This window comes from Giraffa tippelskirchi, chromosome 9, assembly GCF_054371585.1.
Source record: "Giraffa tippelskirchi isolate mGirTip1 chromosome 9, T2T-mGirTip1v1.2.pri, whole genome shotgun sequence".
NCBI lineage: Eukaryota > Metazoa > Chordata > Mammalia > Artiodactyla > Giraffidae > Giraffa > Giraffa tippelskirchi.
This window is the reverse complement of record NC_137283.1, coordinates 6,322,635-6,338,769: the sequence shown is the minus strand read 5'-3', so window position 1 is coordinate 6,338,769 and position 16,135 is coordinate 6,322,635. Positions and strand designations below refer to the sequence as shown.

The following is a 16,135-nucleotide window of genomic DNA, read 5'->3' as shown; positions in this document are numbered from 1 at the left end:
TTCTCGCTTAACCATCTCACTGTGAGCAGTCCTGGTCTAGGGGATGGATGGCCCTCTTCATGTCATCGTTCAAGATTCCAAGTTTCTCTTTTGTCGAGTTCCAGCATCTTATGGGGGTGTCATTGTCTCTAGTGAAAGCTAGGTGGCTGCCATGACCAGGTTCCAGCTGTGAAAAGACATCATGAAGGAGGCCTGCCCAGTGTCTTAAGTTCCAGACCCAGAATGACTCATATCATTTTACATTCCAATAATGATAGTTTAGACACATGGCCTCATCCAGCTGCAAACACGGCTAGGAAACGTGCCAGGCTCTAACTCTGCCGCCATGTGTACACAACTCCAGCTTTGCATGGCTGTGCCTACCTTAGTCATTTGCAAGGCTGCCCCTGGTGGCAGCTCAGGCCATTCCTGGGACCTTGGACTGCTTCCACAGTCCAAGGAGTCCCGCCCTGCACCACCCAGAATGGACCTGCAGAGGCTCTAATCATCTCGAAGCTATCAAGAGAGAGGAGGGATGAATCCAAACATGAAGGAGGTTAAAGCCATAAGGGGCTGACATCCACCCCTGGGAGACAGGGGAGGCAGGATACAGTAGAAGCCATTCTCCCTTTGCCACCTCATCAGACGGTTCTATGACTCAGTCATCTCACACAGCCTCGCTGGAGCCATACTGCAAGGTCCTGGCAGCACTGTGTGATGCTCTTGCCAGCCTGGGAACATACTCCCTGTTTGCTTTCCCCCAATTTCCTGCTTTGCTTCCGTGACTTGGCTTCCTTGGGTTTGTTCTTTTCCCCGGTAGAGTGTCATCATGTAAACTTGTACCTTAGATTCCATTTTCTAGGGAAGCTGGGCTGAGATGTCAGTGAAGAAAGGAAGAATGGATTATGGTAAAGAGCCAGAGTCTTTATATCTAAGACCCACAGAAAACATCTTACTCTAAGGAAGAATTCTAGATGCATTCCGTTAATATTAGAAATAAGGGAGAGAGAGGACTTCCCTGGTGGTCCAGGGGTTAAGACTCCATCCTCCCAATGCAGGGGGCATGGGTTTGATCCCTGGTTGGGGAACTAAACCAAGAAGGGAATGGCGAGCCACTTCAGTATTCTTGCCTTGAGAACCCCATGAACAGTATGAAAAGGCAAAAAGATGGGACACTGAAAGATGAACTCCCCAGGTCGGTAGGTGCCCAATATGCTACTGGAGATCAGAGGAGAAATAACTGCAGAAAGAATGAAGAGATGGAGCCAAAGCAAAAACAACACCCAGTTGTGGATGTGACTGGTGATGGAAGTAAGGCCGATGCTGTAAAGAGCAATATTACATAGGAACCTGGAATGTTAGGTCCATGAATCAAGGCAAATTGGAAGTGGTCAAACAGGAGATGGCAAGAGTGAATGTCGACATTTTAGGAATCAGCGAACTAAAATGGACTGGAATGGGTGAATTTAACTCAGACGACCATTATATCTACTACTGTGGGCAGGAATCCCTTAGAAGAAATGGAGTAGCCATCATGGCCAACAAAAGAGTCCAAAATGCAGTACTTGGATGCAACCTCAAAAACAACAGAATGATCTCTGCTCATTTCCAAGGCAAACCATTCAATATTACAGTAATCCAAGTCTATGCCCAACCAGTAATGCAGAAGAAGCTGAAGTTGAATGGTTCTATGAAGACCTACAAGACCTTCTAGAACTAACACCCAAAAAAGATGTCCTTTTCATTATAGGAGACTGGAATGCAAAAGTAGGAAGTCAAGAAACACCTGGCGTAACAGGCAAATTTGGCCTTGGAGTACAGAATGAAGCAGGGCAAAGGCTAATAGAGTTTTGCCAAGAGAATGCACTGGCAATAGCAAACACCCTCTTCCAACAACACAAGAGAAGACTCTACACATGGACATCACCAGATGGTCAATACTGAAATCAGACTGATTATATTCTTTGCAGCCAAAGATGGAGAAGCTCTATACAGTCAGCAAAAACAAGACCGGGAGCTGACTGTGGCTCAGATCATGAACTCCTTATGGCCAAATTCAGACTTAAATTGAAGAAAGTAGGGAAAACCACTAGACCATTCAGGCATGACCTAGATCAAATCCCTTATGATTATACAGTGGAAGTGAGAAATAGATTTAAGTGACTAGATCTGATAGACAGAGCGCCTGATGAACTATGGACGGAGGTTCGTGACATTGTACAGGAGACAGGGATCAAGACCATCCCCAAGAAAAAGAAATGCAAAAAGTAAAATGGCTGTCTGAGGAGGCCTTACAAATAGCTGTGAAAAGAAGAGAAGCAAAAAGCAAAGGAGAAAAGGAAAGATATTCCCGTTTGAATGCAGAGTTCCCAAGAATAGCAAGGAGAGATACGAAAGCCTTCCTTAGTGATCATTGTGAAGAATTAGAGGAAAACCATAGAATGGGAAGCACTAGAGATCTCTTCAAGAAAATTAGAGATACCAACGGAACATTTCATATAAGGATGGTCTCAATAAAGGACAGAAATTGTATGTATCTAACAGAAGCAAAAGATATTAAGAAGAGGTGGCAAGAATACAAAGAAGAACTGTACAAAAGAGAACTTCATGACCCAGATAATCATGATGGTGTGATCACTCACCCAGAGCCAGACATCCTGGAATGTGAAGTCACTTGGACCTTAGGAAGCATCACTACGCCCAAAGCTAGTGGAGGTGATGGAATTCCAGTTGAGCTATTTCAAATCCTAAAAGATGATGCTGTGAAAGTGCTGCACTCAATATGCCAGCAAATTTGGAAAACTCAGCAGTGGCCACAGGACTGGAAAAACGTCGGTTTTCATTCCAATCCCAAAGAAAGGCAATGCCAAAGAAAGCTCAAACTACCACACAATTGCACTTATCTCACACGCTAGCAAAGTAATGCTCAAAATTCTCCAAGCCAGGCTTCAACAATACGTGAACCGTGAACTTCCAGCTGTTCAAGCTGGTTTTAGAAAAGGCAGAGGAACCAGAGATCAAATTTCCAATATCCATTGGAACATCAACAATGCAAGAGAGTTCTAGAAAAACATCTATTTCTGCTTTATTGACTATGCCAAAGCCTTTGACTGTGTGGATCACAACAAACTGTGGAAAATTCTGAAAGAGATGGGAATACCAGACCACCTGACCTGCCTCTTGAGAAATCTGTATGCAGGTCAGGAAGCAACAGTTAGAACTGGACATGGAACAACAGACTGGTTCCAAATAGGAAAAGGAGTACGTCAAGGCTGTATATTGTCACCCTGCTTATTTAACTTATATGCAGACTACATCATGAGAAACACTGGGCTGGAAGAAGCACAAGCTGGAATCAAGATTGCTGGGAGAAATATCAATAACCTCAGATATGCAGATGAAACCACCCTTATGGCAGAAAGTGAAGAGGAACTAAAAAGCCTCTTGATGAAAGTGAAAGAGGAGAGTGAAAAAGTTGGCTTAAATTTCAAGATTCAGAAAACTAAGATCATGGCATCCGGTCCCATCACTTCATGGCAAATAGATGGGGAAACAGTGGAAACAGTGTCAGACTTTATTTTTGGGGGCTCCAAAATCACTGCAGATGGTGATTGCAGCCATGAAATTAAAAGATGCTTACTCCTTGGAAGGAAGGTTATGACCAACCTAGATAGCATATTAAAAAGCAGAGACATTACTTTGCCAACAAAGGTCTGTCTCGTCAAGGCTGTGGTTTTTCCAGTAATCATGTATGGATGTGAGAGTTGGACTATAAGAAAAGCTGACCACCAAAGAATTGATGCTTTTGAAGTGTGGTGTTGGAGAAGACTCTTGAGAGTCCCTTGGACTGCAAAGAGATCCAACCAGTCTATCCTAACGGAGATCAGTGCTGGGTGTTCATTGGAAGGACTGATGTTGAAGCTGAAACTCCAATACTTTGGCCACATTATGCGAAGAGTTGACTCATTGGGAAAGACCCCAATGCTGGGAAGGATTGGGGGCAGGAGGAGAAGGGGACGACAGAGGATGAGATGGTTGGATGGCATCATCGACTCCATGGACATGAGTTTGGGTAAACTCTGGGAGTTGGTGATGGACAGGGAGGCCTGGCGTGCTGCAGTCCATGGGTTCGCAAAGAGTCGGACATGACTAAGCCACTGAACTGAACTGAACTGAACTGAATTGGGGAACTAAGATCCAACATGCTACATGGCTTCACCAAAATCAGTCAGTCAATAAATAAAAACTTTTTGAAAAGAAAAAAGAAATAAGGTAGGGATACCTGATATCACCTCTGCTGTTCAACACAGTGCTGCTAGCTCTAGTCAATGCAAAAAAGCATAAAAAAGAACTAAAGGTAAAAAGATGACAAGGGAAGAGATAAAATTGTCATTACTTGCTCAACTTTAGAAAACCTAATGGAACCAAAACCCCTCAAAATATGTAAGGGTTTAGCAAGGTCTCTGGAAAAATGACCACCTTACAAGACTCAATTGCATTCATTTCTTATACCAGCAATAAACAAGTATAAGATACAACAGAAAACATATTTTCCATAAGTACAAACAATAGAAAGTATCTAGGAAGTAAGATATCAAGAAGGTATTCAAAACCTCTTTGGAGAAAATTTGAAAAACTTTAAAAAAAGAAATAGAAAATGATCTGAATCAGTGAAGAGACAGTCCACAAATAATGGACTAGATAATTTAATATCATAGAGATGATAATTTCCTCCTGTTAGTAGTCTATATATTCAATGCAGTCCACACAATATTTCATTTGGATTGTTTTTTAAAAAGAAATCATATTGTCTTCCTTTGAAGTGTATAAGGAAAGACACATGTCAATAAGTTGCTAAGTTTATTTTGAAATAGAAAAACCAAGAATGAAGAGGTATCTCCCCAGATACTAACACACACTAGAAAGCCAGTGTAACAAAAACAGTATGGTAGTCGTGGATGAACAGACTAGCCCAATAGAACAGAATGAGAGCCCAGAAACAAACCTTTGAGACTAGGAGAACTCAAAAGATGATGCAGTTGGCACAAATCAATGGAGAAAGGAAATAGTGCCTTAGCACTAGAGAAAAATTAAATTGGGTCCTTACCTCACTTCATTTATGAAGTTGGACTACAGATGGACTAAGGTGCCCTGCAAAGATGGAAGTATAAAGTTAAAGGAAGAAAATGTAGAAGACTATCTTCGTCATGTAGGGTTGAAGGGTTTCATAAGCAAGACGTACAATGCAGACACCAAAAGGTGAAAAAGTTAATAGGTGCATAACAAAGGTGTTGATAGCTCCATAACAATTAAGAATTTATTTGAGGAACTTCCCTGTTGGTCCCGTGGCTAAGACTCCATGCTCCCAATGCAGGGGTCCTTGGTTCCATCCCTGGTCAGGGAACTAGATCCCATATGCCATAACTAAGTCCCTGTACAGCCAAATAAATAAATAGAATTTATTTTAAATATGATGCAAGTGACAAAGTTGACAGTTGGCTCACAGGGAGATTTTTACATCCTCAAAAAGAGACACACAAGTACTATCTAGATTATAAAGCAAATCTAATAGAAAAATGTACGTAGGGACTATCCAAACGGCCAGCATTGCTCAACTTGGTTAGGTAGCTGAGAAATGCAAAACAAAACGAGGTGTCACTTTATAGCTTCTGGGGTATCAAACATTAGAGTCGGACAATTCCAAGTGTGGGCCTCTGGAGAGCAGTGTACCCACGCTTGAGGATGCCACATATATGCCCTGATCTAGCCATCATGCTGTGGGTAAGCATTCCAGAGAAAACTTGCTCATAGTCCACGAATGGGTGGGTTCATGGGTGTCCATCTCAGCATCCTTGAGGTATTGAGTAGGTGGAAGCAACCAGAATTTAACAAGAGGGTGATGGACTAAGGCTATGGAATAGATCAGCCCATGGGGTGCTTTTCAGCAGTTAGGTGATATAAGCTCGATATGGAAGTGCATCCTGGGCAGATCTTATTTATTTACTTATGTATAGTTATTTACAATGTTATTTAGTTTCAGGTATATAGCAAAGTGACTCAGTTATATATACATATGTATCTATTTTTTTCCAGATTTTTTCTCTTACAGGTTATTAAAAAAATCGAGTATAGTTCCTTGTGCTATACAGTCGGTCCTTGTTGATTATCTATTTCATATATATTAATGTGTATATATTAAGCCCAACCTTCTAATTCATCTCTCTCCACTTTACCTTTCCCCTTTGGTAATCATAAGTTTGTTTTCTAAGTCTGTGAGTCTATCTCTGTTACGTGTATAAGTTCATTTGTATCACTTTCTTAAGATTCCACCTATAAGTGATATCATATGATAGTTGTCTTTCTCTGTCTGACTTACTTCACTTAGTATAATAATTTTTAGGTCTATCCATGCTGCTGCAAATAATATTATTTCATTCTTTTTTATGGCTTAGTAGCATTTCTTTGTATATTGTTCAGTTGTTAAGTCATGTCCAACTCTTTGCAACCCCATGGACTGCAGCAGGCCAGGCTGCTTCCCTGTCCTGCCTTGTATATACGTACCCTATTTTCTTTATCCGTGTGTCTGCTGATGGACATTTAGATTGCTTCCATGTCTCAGCTATTGTGCTGGGCATATCTTAAAATCAGAGTGTTGACTGAAAGAAGCAGATTCAGATATCTGGCACGATATGTCTCCTGTGTATTTTAACATATTTTAACCAGCATATGCAAGAATACTTACCAAGTCCATTAAATCCGAGGAGGAGGGGAGGGAATGGGGTGGGAACTGAAGGGAGAAAATAAACTAGGAGCCTGATGTAGATGCTATGAGCTGAGGAGTATGATGAACTCAATTTCTGCACCTGTTTTCAAAAACCAATTAAAAATTGTAGCTCTCCTTTTTTTTTTTTTTTTGATGTTGTTTTGTCTGCAACATGCCCTGCGTTGTTCTCGGGCCTTGACACACTTTGAAGCAGTGGCTCCTGCATCTGTCGCTCCTCGAAGCTGGGAGGGTCTGGGGAGCACCCATGTCGGTCACCCTCCGCCATTCTCTTGGTACCTGGCACAAGCTGGTGATAAATAGTTTTGTTGACTGGAAACACAGAACACTTTGGAAACCAGCTTATAGATCCCTCCAAAGCTTAGAAACATAGACAAACCAAAGAATGTGGTGCTTTGAGCCAAGATTTTCTAAATCTCCTCCTGCATATTTGCAAGGCTCAGGGTTGGGCAGCGGGTCCTAGCTTCCATCCTTGTGTTTTGTCTCCCTGACTGGCTTCCCCCTGCTCCTCTGGGTTCCCACCTCTCTCCAGCCACCCTCTCTCGGGTGGGAAAGTCAGCTGATGGTGGCACGGTTGTCAGTCCTTCCTGGTGATGGAAGCCAGAAGGCGGAAGTTTGTCTGTCTCGGCAATCGTCCAGCCAAGGCGGGCCAGGGAACTGCGCTCTCCTGCTTCCCACCCCCCTCCGCCCCCCACCCCTTCCTTGGCCTTCCGGGGGCCCACCCTGTCCTGCGGGTAAAGTCTCTACCTGACATTCAAGCCCTTCCGGAGCTGCTCAGCCATCCGGGCCTCAGCTTTTGCCACCTGACCTGGTATGCTTTGCTTCTTTAACCAAGGCCGCAGCTATGGCCACTCTTTTTTAGATTTTAAAATTCAATAGTAAGTGAATTTAAATAAAACAGTTAAAACTTAAACTAAATAAACTTTCTTGGACCTGGCTCCTGAGGAGGCAGTTGATTGCTCCACCGACCTTGGGTCTGCCCCTCTCTGCTCTGCAGTAAGTAACAACTCGCTTATCTCACTTTCTCAAACTCAGCTATTTGGCAGGGTCAGCAGGTTAGAAAAGCCCTCTCAGCATTAACCCCTGCACTAGGAGTTTCCTCTCTGTCTCTCCAGACCCACGATTCTCCCTTCTCCCCCCTCTCTGGGCCCTGGGAGGCCCACCTCTCCAGACAGCCTCCACAGGCCCTTCATGTCTGCGTGCAGAGACCAGCGGGAGGACTGGCCCGTTTCAGGGGGCAGTCTGTGCCCTCCAGAAATGATGCCACCCACAGCGAAATCCAGGACTCTCCTGCAGGCCACCCTACTCCCTGTATCACTGCGTCTGGAGTCTCATTGTGCTTCCCTACAACTCAGCACTGGTTGAAGGCCAGCCTGGTTCCCCTTGTTACTGAATCCAAGCTGGCTGTGCTTATCACACCGATAATTAGGGGACGAGGTGTTGAGTCAAGGAATAGTGGCTTTATTCGGAAAGCCAGGGATCCAAGACGATGGGGGACTAGAGTCCTACAGTGCCATCTTATTGGGTCTGGATGCCCATTTCTTATAGATCAGAGAGGGGGAGGAGGGGAGGAAGTAAAGTAAAATGGCCTCACGTCTTGCAAAATATCTCCTGGCCTGGCCGGCCTCGGGGAGGGGATGTGGGGATGTGTTCATTTCTTCCTTCCGGCAGCCATTCACAGGTGGGCAGGGTCAGAAGGTCTCCCTGTGAGCCAAACAAAGGCACTTTAGTTGAACATTCAGGCAGAGGGGCAGGGTTCCCCACACAGGCCATTATGCATGTTTACAGCTCTAGGCAGCATCCTTTTAGTGAGTGTAGTAGCAAAAGCAATGGAAAACAAAGGTTAAAGTGAAAGACCCAACATGGAGTCAGGTTTTGCTCTTCCCTCTTATACCCTGAATGTTCTCAGGAAGTAGGATAGGATGCTTCAAGGCCAAGTGCACAAAATGGCTTTACCTGCTCTGCAGGGATCAGCTGTGCCCCTAACCAGGGGCCTCAGGAAAGGGCAGTCTGAGGGGTCGCCTCAGCAGCCCCATGAGGGCTCCTTGCGCTTCGCTTGTGCATGCCTAGGAAGACCATGAGAGGAACCCCTCTTTGAACCAAGAACACACACTCCAAGGTGACTGCACCTTCCACCTTTCAATGGCAAGAGTCTGGTATAAATTGTAATTAACTGTGTTATATGCCTCTTGCCTCATTCCTTCCCCCATAGTAGGTGTACTCTGTGTGTGTGTGTGTATGTGTGTGCACACGCGTGTGTGTTTTGGCTGCACCATGTGGCCTGTGGAACTTCCCCGACCAGGGATCAAACCCGTGTCACCTGCAGTGGAAGCGTGAAGTCCTAACCCCTGGATCGCCAGGGAAGTCCCTTGGTGTATTGTCGATTCACCTCCTCCAGCTGGCCACTCTCTCTCTCTTACGCCTTTGGCCAAGTCCTGACCCTCCTTCCCACCTTCATTTAGCCAACTCCAACTTTCCCCAGATGGAAGTCTACCTCCTGCAGGCATTCTTCCTTAACCTAAGTATAAACGAAACCCCTTATTAGAACCCCTTTCTGCACTGTGTTGTGAGGACCCGATTGTCTGTGGCCCTCAGTGAGATATGAGAAAGTAAAAATTAGCATGGACTTTTAAAATCTGCCCGGCCACTCGTCAGACTGGGGTAAAAGACACAGATACAATCCATTCCAGAGTTAAAAAAATTAATATTTCTCTCAAGGACACTGTAGTTGTCAGTTTGCCATACATAAATGTATCAGAGCAACAGACTGTGGGCCTTAAACTTACACAATGTTACATGTCAGTTACAAGAAAAGAGGTTTTAAAAAGTGAAACATCCCACTGGGGTGTGTGTCTGAGTCATGACAGAGAGGACAGTCTCAATACAAACCAGGTATACAGTTTACAACCCAGGTGCTGAGCTTCAGATAAGAGGTTTTTGGACATGACATTCCAAGGCTATCATAACTTTGTTTTTTTAAATTTTTTATTTTATTTATTTATTTGGCTGCATCAGGCCTTAGTCGTGGCATGGGGGTATTTGGTCATTATTGCTACAGATAGGATCTTTAGTTATGGCATGTGGCATCTAGTTCCCTGACCAAGGATTGAACCCAGGCCCCCTACATTGGGAGCATGGAGTGTTAGCCACTGGCCCACCAGCAAAGTTCTTATGTATTTTCTATATAGTAATGTATATATGTTGATCCCAGCCTTCTAATTGGAAGGGATAATTCTCCTGGGACACATCCTGGCCGGACGGTTAAGCTTGCCCCTCATCTTGGGTGCTTCTTGGTTTCAAGCACAGAACCCCACCTGGAACGATGTGGGTAGCTCATGCCTGGAAGTGTGAGTAGGGCAGCCAGGCTTCAGGAAGAACCTACTTGGATCTGAAGGTATCTTTATTCAAGGACCCCAGTGCTACAATATGCCTTCTGCCTGCCCCTCAGCTCTTCCTGTTTGTTGGCTTGATTCTCTGTTCCTGCCACTGGCCTGGTCCACACCGTCAGGACCATAGTTGCCAAGATTCCCCTCCCCAAGGCCACCGTCAGGAAAGAAGGACGGTCTGTCCTCAATCTCAGTTCCAAGGATTTCCAGCGATGACTTTGAGTGGTCTGCTTTAGGAAGTTGTCCACCTCAGAGTATTCATGTATGACTGTGTAAGAAAAGGGTCTTGGCCATGTAAACCACTTGGCTGGAGTCAGGGAGGGAGCAGTTCCAGGACGAAGAGAGAGATGCCGAGCAGAGAAGCAGAATGTAGGAAACTAGAAGTGGTCAGACTGCAGGGCGGGGGGACAGGTGGAGGGAGGGGCTGACGCTGTGCTGAGAACAGTGCCATGATTTGACACAGATGTTGTAGAGTTACCTGTAGAGTGAGTTAGATAAGTGATGGGCTCATACAGGCGTGTTCATTATCCTTCACCTGCGGGCCAGTGTGCTGGCTTCCTTGGAGATGCCATTAGCCCTCTGAGAGATCCTCTGGAGAGCGTCCTGCCACTCAGATTCAGACAAGGAAGCCCAGAGAGGTCACAAATTCTGCTATTGAAGTAGCAGAACCAACTGGAGGCAGTTTGATCCTATGGAATGAACTTTTTTTTTTTCTTTTGGAGTATAGTCGCTTTACAGTGTTGAATGCTGTGTATGTTTCTGCTGTACAGCAAAGGGAATCAGCTTTACATATATGTATATCCCCTCTTTTTTTGAATTTCCTTCTCGTTTAGCTCACCACAGAGCGTTGAGTAGAGTTCCCTGAGCTATGGAATTGGTTCTCATCAGTTATCTGTTTTATACACGGTATCAATAGTGCCAACAAAGGTCTGTCTAGTCAAGGCTATGGTTTTTCCAGTGGTCATGGATGGATGTGAGAGTTGGACTATAAAGAAAGCTGAGTGCCGAAGAATTGATGCTTTTGAACTGTTGTGTTGGAGAAGACTCTTGAAAGTCCCTTGGACTGCAAGGAGATCCAACCAGTGCATCCTAAAGGAGATCAGTCCTGAATATTCATTGGAAGGACTGATGCTGAAGCTGAAACTCCAATATTTTGGCCACCTCCTGCGAAGAGTTGACTCATTGGAAAAGACCCTAATGCTGAGAAGGATTGGGGGCAGGAAGAGAAGGGGACGACAGAGGATGAGGTGGTTGGATGGCATCACCGAATCAATGGACATGGGTTTGGGTAAACTCTGGAAGTTGGTGATGGACAGGGAGGCCTGGCGGGTTGCAGTCCATGGGGTCACAAAGAGTTGGACATGACTGAGCGACTGAACTGAACTGAACTGAACTGATCAATAGTGTATATATGTCAATCTAATCTCTCAATGAATCCCAACCCTGCCTGCCCCCTTGTGGCCATATGTTGTTCTTTACGTCTGCGTCTCTCTGCTTTGCAAATAGGTTCATTTGTACCATTTTTCTAGATTCCATATATATGCATTAATATATGATATTTGTTTACCTTACTTCACTCTATATGACAGTGTCTAGGTCCATCCATGTCTCTGAAAATGGCATAATTTTGTTCCTTTTTATGACGAGTAACATTCCTTTGTATATATGTACTACATTTTCTTTATCCGTTCCTCCGTTGATGGACATCTAGATTGCTTCCATGTCCTGGCTATTGTAAATAGTTCTGCAATGAACATTGGGGTACGTGTGTCTTTTGGAATTATGGTTTTCTCTGGTTCTATGCTCAGGAATAGTGTTGCTGGATCATATGGAGTTTTGTTTAGTCTTTTAAGGCACCTCCATACTGTTCTCCATAGTGGCTGTATCAATTTACGTTCCCACCAACAGTTTAAGAGGATTTCCTTTTCTACACACCCTCTGTAGCATTTATTGTTTGCAGATTTCTTCATGATGGCCATTCTGACCAGTGTGAGGTGATACCTTATTGTAGTTTTGATTTGCATTTCTCTAATAATTAGCATCTTTTCATGTGACCCTAGGCCATCTGTATGTCTTCTTTGGAGAAATGTCTATTTAGGTCTTCTGAGCATTTTTTGATTGGGTTATTTGTTTTGATGATTTTAAGCCTCACGTGAAAGTAAAAGTCGCTTAGTCGTGTCTGAGTCTCTGTGACCCCATGGACTATACAGACCATGGAATTCTCCAGGCCAGAATACTGGAGTAGGTAACCTTTCCCTTCTCCAGGGGATCTTCCCAACTCAGGAATCGAACCCAGGTCTCCCACATTGCAGGTGGATTCTTTACCAGCTGAGCCACAGGGAAGCCCAAGAATACTGGAGTGGGTAGCCTATCCCTTCTCCAGCAGATCTTCCTGACCCAGGAATCAAACTGGGGTTTTCTGCATTGCAGGCAGATTTTTTACCAGTTGAGCTATCAGGGAAGCCCTGAGCCTTGTGAGCTATTTGCAAATTTGGGGGGTTAATTCCTTGTCGGTCACATAATTTTCAAATATTTCTCTCAATATGTGGGTTATCTTTTTGTTTATTGTTTCCTTTGCTGTGCAAAAGCTTTTGAGTTTAAGTAGTCCTATTTGTTTATTTTTGTTTTTATTTTCATTACTCTGGGAGATGTGTCAAAAAAGATCTTGCTGTGATTTATGTCAAGGAGTGTTCTATGTTTTCCTCTGAGAATTTTATAGTGTCTGGCCTTACATTTCTATCTTTATTCCATTTTGAGTTTATTTTTGTGTATGGTGTTAGGATGTGTTCTAATTTCATTCTTTTACATGTAGTTTCCCCAGCAGCACTTACTGAAGAGGCTGTCTTTTCTACATTGTGTATGCTTGCCTCTTTTGTCATAGATCAGGTGACCACAGGTGCACGGGTTTATCTCTGGGTTTCTATCCTGTTCCATTGATCTGTATTTCTGTTTTTGTGCCATACTGTCCTGATGACTATAGCTTTGAAGTATAGCTTGAAGTCCATAGCCTGATTCTTCCAGCTGTTTTTCTTTCTCAAGATTGCTTTGGCTATTTGGGGTCTTTTGTGTTTCCACATAAATTATAAAATTTCTTGTTCTAATTCTGTGAAAAATGCCGTTGGTAATTTGATAAGGATTGCATTGAATCTGTGGATTGCTTTGGGTAGTATGATTATTTTCACAATATTGGTTCTTCTGATCCAAGAACGTGGTATATCTCTGCATCTGTTTGTGTCATGTTTGATTTCTTTCATCAGTATCTTATAGTTTTCCGAGTACAGGTCTTTCGCCTCCTTAGGTACGTTCATTCCTAGTTACTTTATTCTTTTTGTTGCAATGGTAAAATGGGGTTGTTTCCTTAATTTCTCTTTCTAATCTTTCACTGTTAGTATATAGGAATGCAACAGATTTCTCTGTGTTAATTTTACATCCTGCAACTTGGCCAAAATTGTTGATTAGTTCTAGTAATTTTCTTGGTCATCTTTAGGATTATCTATGTATAGTATCATGACCTTTGGTTTTGTAAGCACATTTTATAATGGAAGTTTGGAAATAACCCTGATTTTAATTTTCCTCCTGTATCTTGAGTGATAACTCACCTGAGCAGAACGACCATGTCATAGTGAAGGGAGAGTGAGGAGAGGGAGGCTGATGCTTGTATAAGACACAGGAAAATGAGCACCACTCACCAGGAACAGGAAGAAAGCCTCAAATAGAATAACTTGGTACAAGTAAGGAAGGCAGAATGAAGGCTGAAATTTCTGATAGGGACATAATCTCTCCCACAAAGATAATCATTAGACCACGTGACTCAGACCTTGAGAAACAGCTGAGGCCACAGCTTAGCTGTTTAAAGGGAAAGAGAATTAGTCTTGAAGAGGCCTCTCAAGAGCATTTCAGCACTGATCTCCAGTGAGGGAATCGAATGATTGTTTTGATGCCCTGTCTTTAGGGCCAGATTTTGTGACAGCAGTAAAATTAAAGAGTCAAATTGTAGAGTTCACTTATAAAATAGCCTGCTCTGTGGGTCTTATTTCCCTGGCAAGTGGGTGTGCCCTGGGAAGTGCGAAGCTGTCAGGGTAGTGAACCTATTCCTGACACTGGGACATAGATGAGAGAGCCAGATGTTCTGAAACCTACAGCAAGATAGATGAATGGCTTATGATTTTTAAAAATGATTTCGTATCCTTTTTTGGAAAAAAAAAACCTCTTAGAGAGTACATACATAATCACATTTATTGAAAAGAAAGAAAACATTGGGGGTCATGTCATCACCACTGATGTAGTGGAACCCAGTGAGGGAGAGGCCAGCAAGGCAGAGAAAATGATCCTTTTGCTAGGTGCCACACCCAGGTAGCTACTGAAGCCTAGATACAGACTGTTGCTGGAGTTAAAATAATGTCACACAGAGAACAGAGGAGGGACAGCTGATCAAGGCTGTAAGACCCAGAGCAACACTGAGAGCAGAGGAGAGACTAAGTGAAAAGTAAAAACTAGACCCTCTCCAGGAGATGATCATCCACATCTGACTGAGTTGAATTTTGCAAATTATGCCCTATTTTCTCTTTCATGCACCTTCCTCAACCTTATGTTTTCTTATGAATGCAAATTAGCGACATAGATATTAAATGTTCATTTATACTAAAGTGTGAATGGCTACCCGAAGCTGATAGGTATCTTCATTTGGAAAAATAAATTTTATTTATCCAAAACAGTAGAAAAATAACTGAGATAGTTGGAAATTCTCCAATAATGGTGCATATCTAACCAAAGGGGGAAAACTCTATAAGGACAGAAAAACTGAGAGAGTTGGGTCATTAAAGAACAATCAGAGAAAGGAGACTAGAGCCAGAGAGGGAACAGGCGGAATTAGTGGGTAGCCAATTAGAAATAACAGCCATAAAACAGGAAGTCCAAATTACCACATTTGTCATTTCTGTATCAAAATTCCTGGAAAATATACAATGAATGAGATAAGGTGATTGAAAATTGCCATGGGCTCTTTTAAAAAAATATCTAAATAGATATTTAAAAATATCTATGTATCTATTTGGCTGTGCAGAGTTTGTTGTCCACACGGGATCTTGGATCTTTGTTATGGTATGCAGGTCTTTAGTTGCAGCATGTGGGATCTAGTTCCCTGACCAGGATCAAACCCTGGCCTCTCGCATGGCGAGCACAGAGTCTTAGCCCCTGGACCACCAGGAAAGTCCCAAATTGCTTATGGATTGAGAATGCTTATGGTGAGAATGAAGTACCTCAATGCATGCAATCCCAAATTCATATACTTGTGAAGTTCTCTTTCTAAGTTGTAAATAAACAACTCTGCTCCAATTCTGACTGTTAACAATTCTCTCTTGGCAGCAAGACATCAACTGACTCAGCACTCACGTGGAATATTCTGTGAGTAGTTTTCCTTTGATGTGCTGAACCAGCAGTGGTGAGCTATGCTGATGGGGGGTGTTACTTGATTCTATCTTCCTTTTCATTTGGGGGGGAGATGCTGAAAGGAAAACAAAAACCCAAACATGTCCTCTTATGTTTTTCAGTACTCTACGGTTCACAAAGCATAACACAAAATACCTTATTTGAACCTTAAAACAGCATCCATATTGTTCCAGTGAAAACACTGGGGCTCTGAGAGAGAGGGTTGGTTCCCTCCATGGCAAGGAAGAGGCAAGGCCGCATGCACATGCAAGTCCTCTGGACCCCAGATGCCACTAAGCCACAGCCCTTTGAGCTCCCATCCCAAAATGTTTGTCCAGTGAAATCTGTTATAAGCAGACTATTTGATATGGGAAGCAAAATACAGAATTCTCCTTCTGTCTGACATCTGCCAATTCACTAACTCCTGTCTCTAAAAATGAATGATGTTCATAAATGATTATGAAGAGACTATTAGGACTTAAACACTGTCTATTGCCACTGTAATAGTCATACTTACAGGGCTGTGCTAGGCACATTAATCGGGCATGCTTTTATAGCCAGA

General features: G+C 43.2%; 1 protein-coding gene and 1 long non-coding RNA gene across 2 annotated transcripts in view; one reads left to right on the top strand and one right to left on the bottom strand.

Annotated features, from left to right (window-relative positions):
• Positions 1 to 5,426: 5,426 nt before the first annotated feature.
• On the bottom strand, positions 5,427 to 15,649 carry LOC145520513 (uncharacterized). Its single transcript, XR_014064532.1, has 3 exons — positions 15,538 to 15,649; positions 8,355 to 8,464; positions 5,427 to 7,049 (listed from the first exon to the last, which is right to left on the bottom strand). It is a non-coding gene; the product is annotated as an uncharacterized LOC145520513 (long non-coding RNA).
• The window catches only part of OSBPL10 (oxysterol binding protein like 10), a 330,377-nt gene continuing 321,765 nt past the window's right edge, over positions 7,524 to 16,135 (top strand). Inside the window, exon 1 of the mRNA XM_081526990.1 lies at positions 7,524 to 8,879. The gene's annotated coding sequence lies outside the window, so the exon portion shown is untranslated. The remainder of the gene's footprint in view (positions 8,880 to 16,135) is intronic.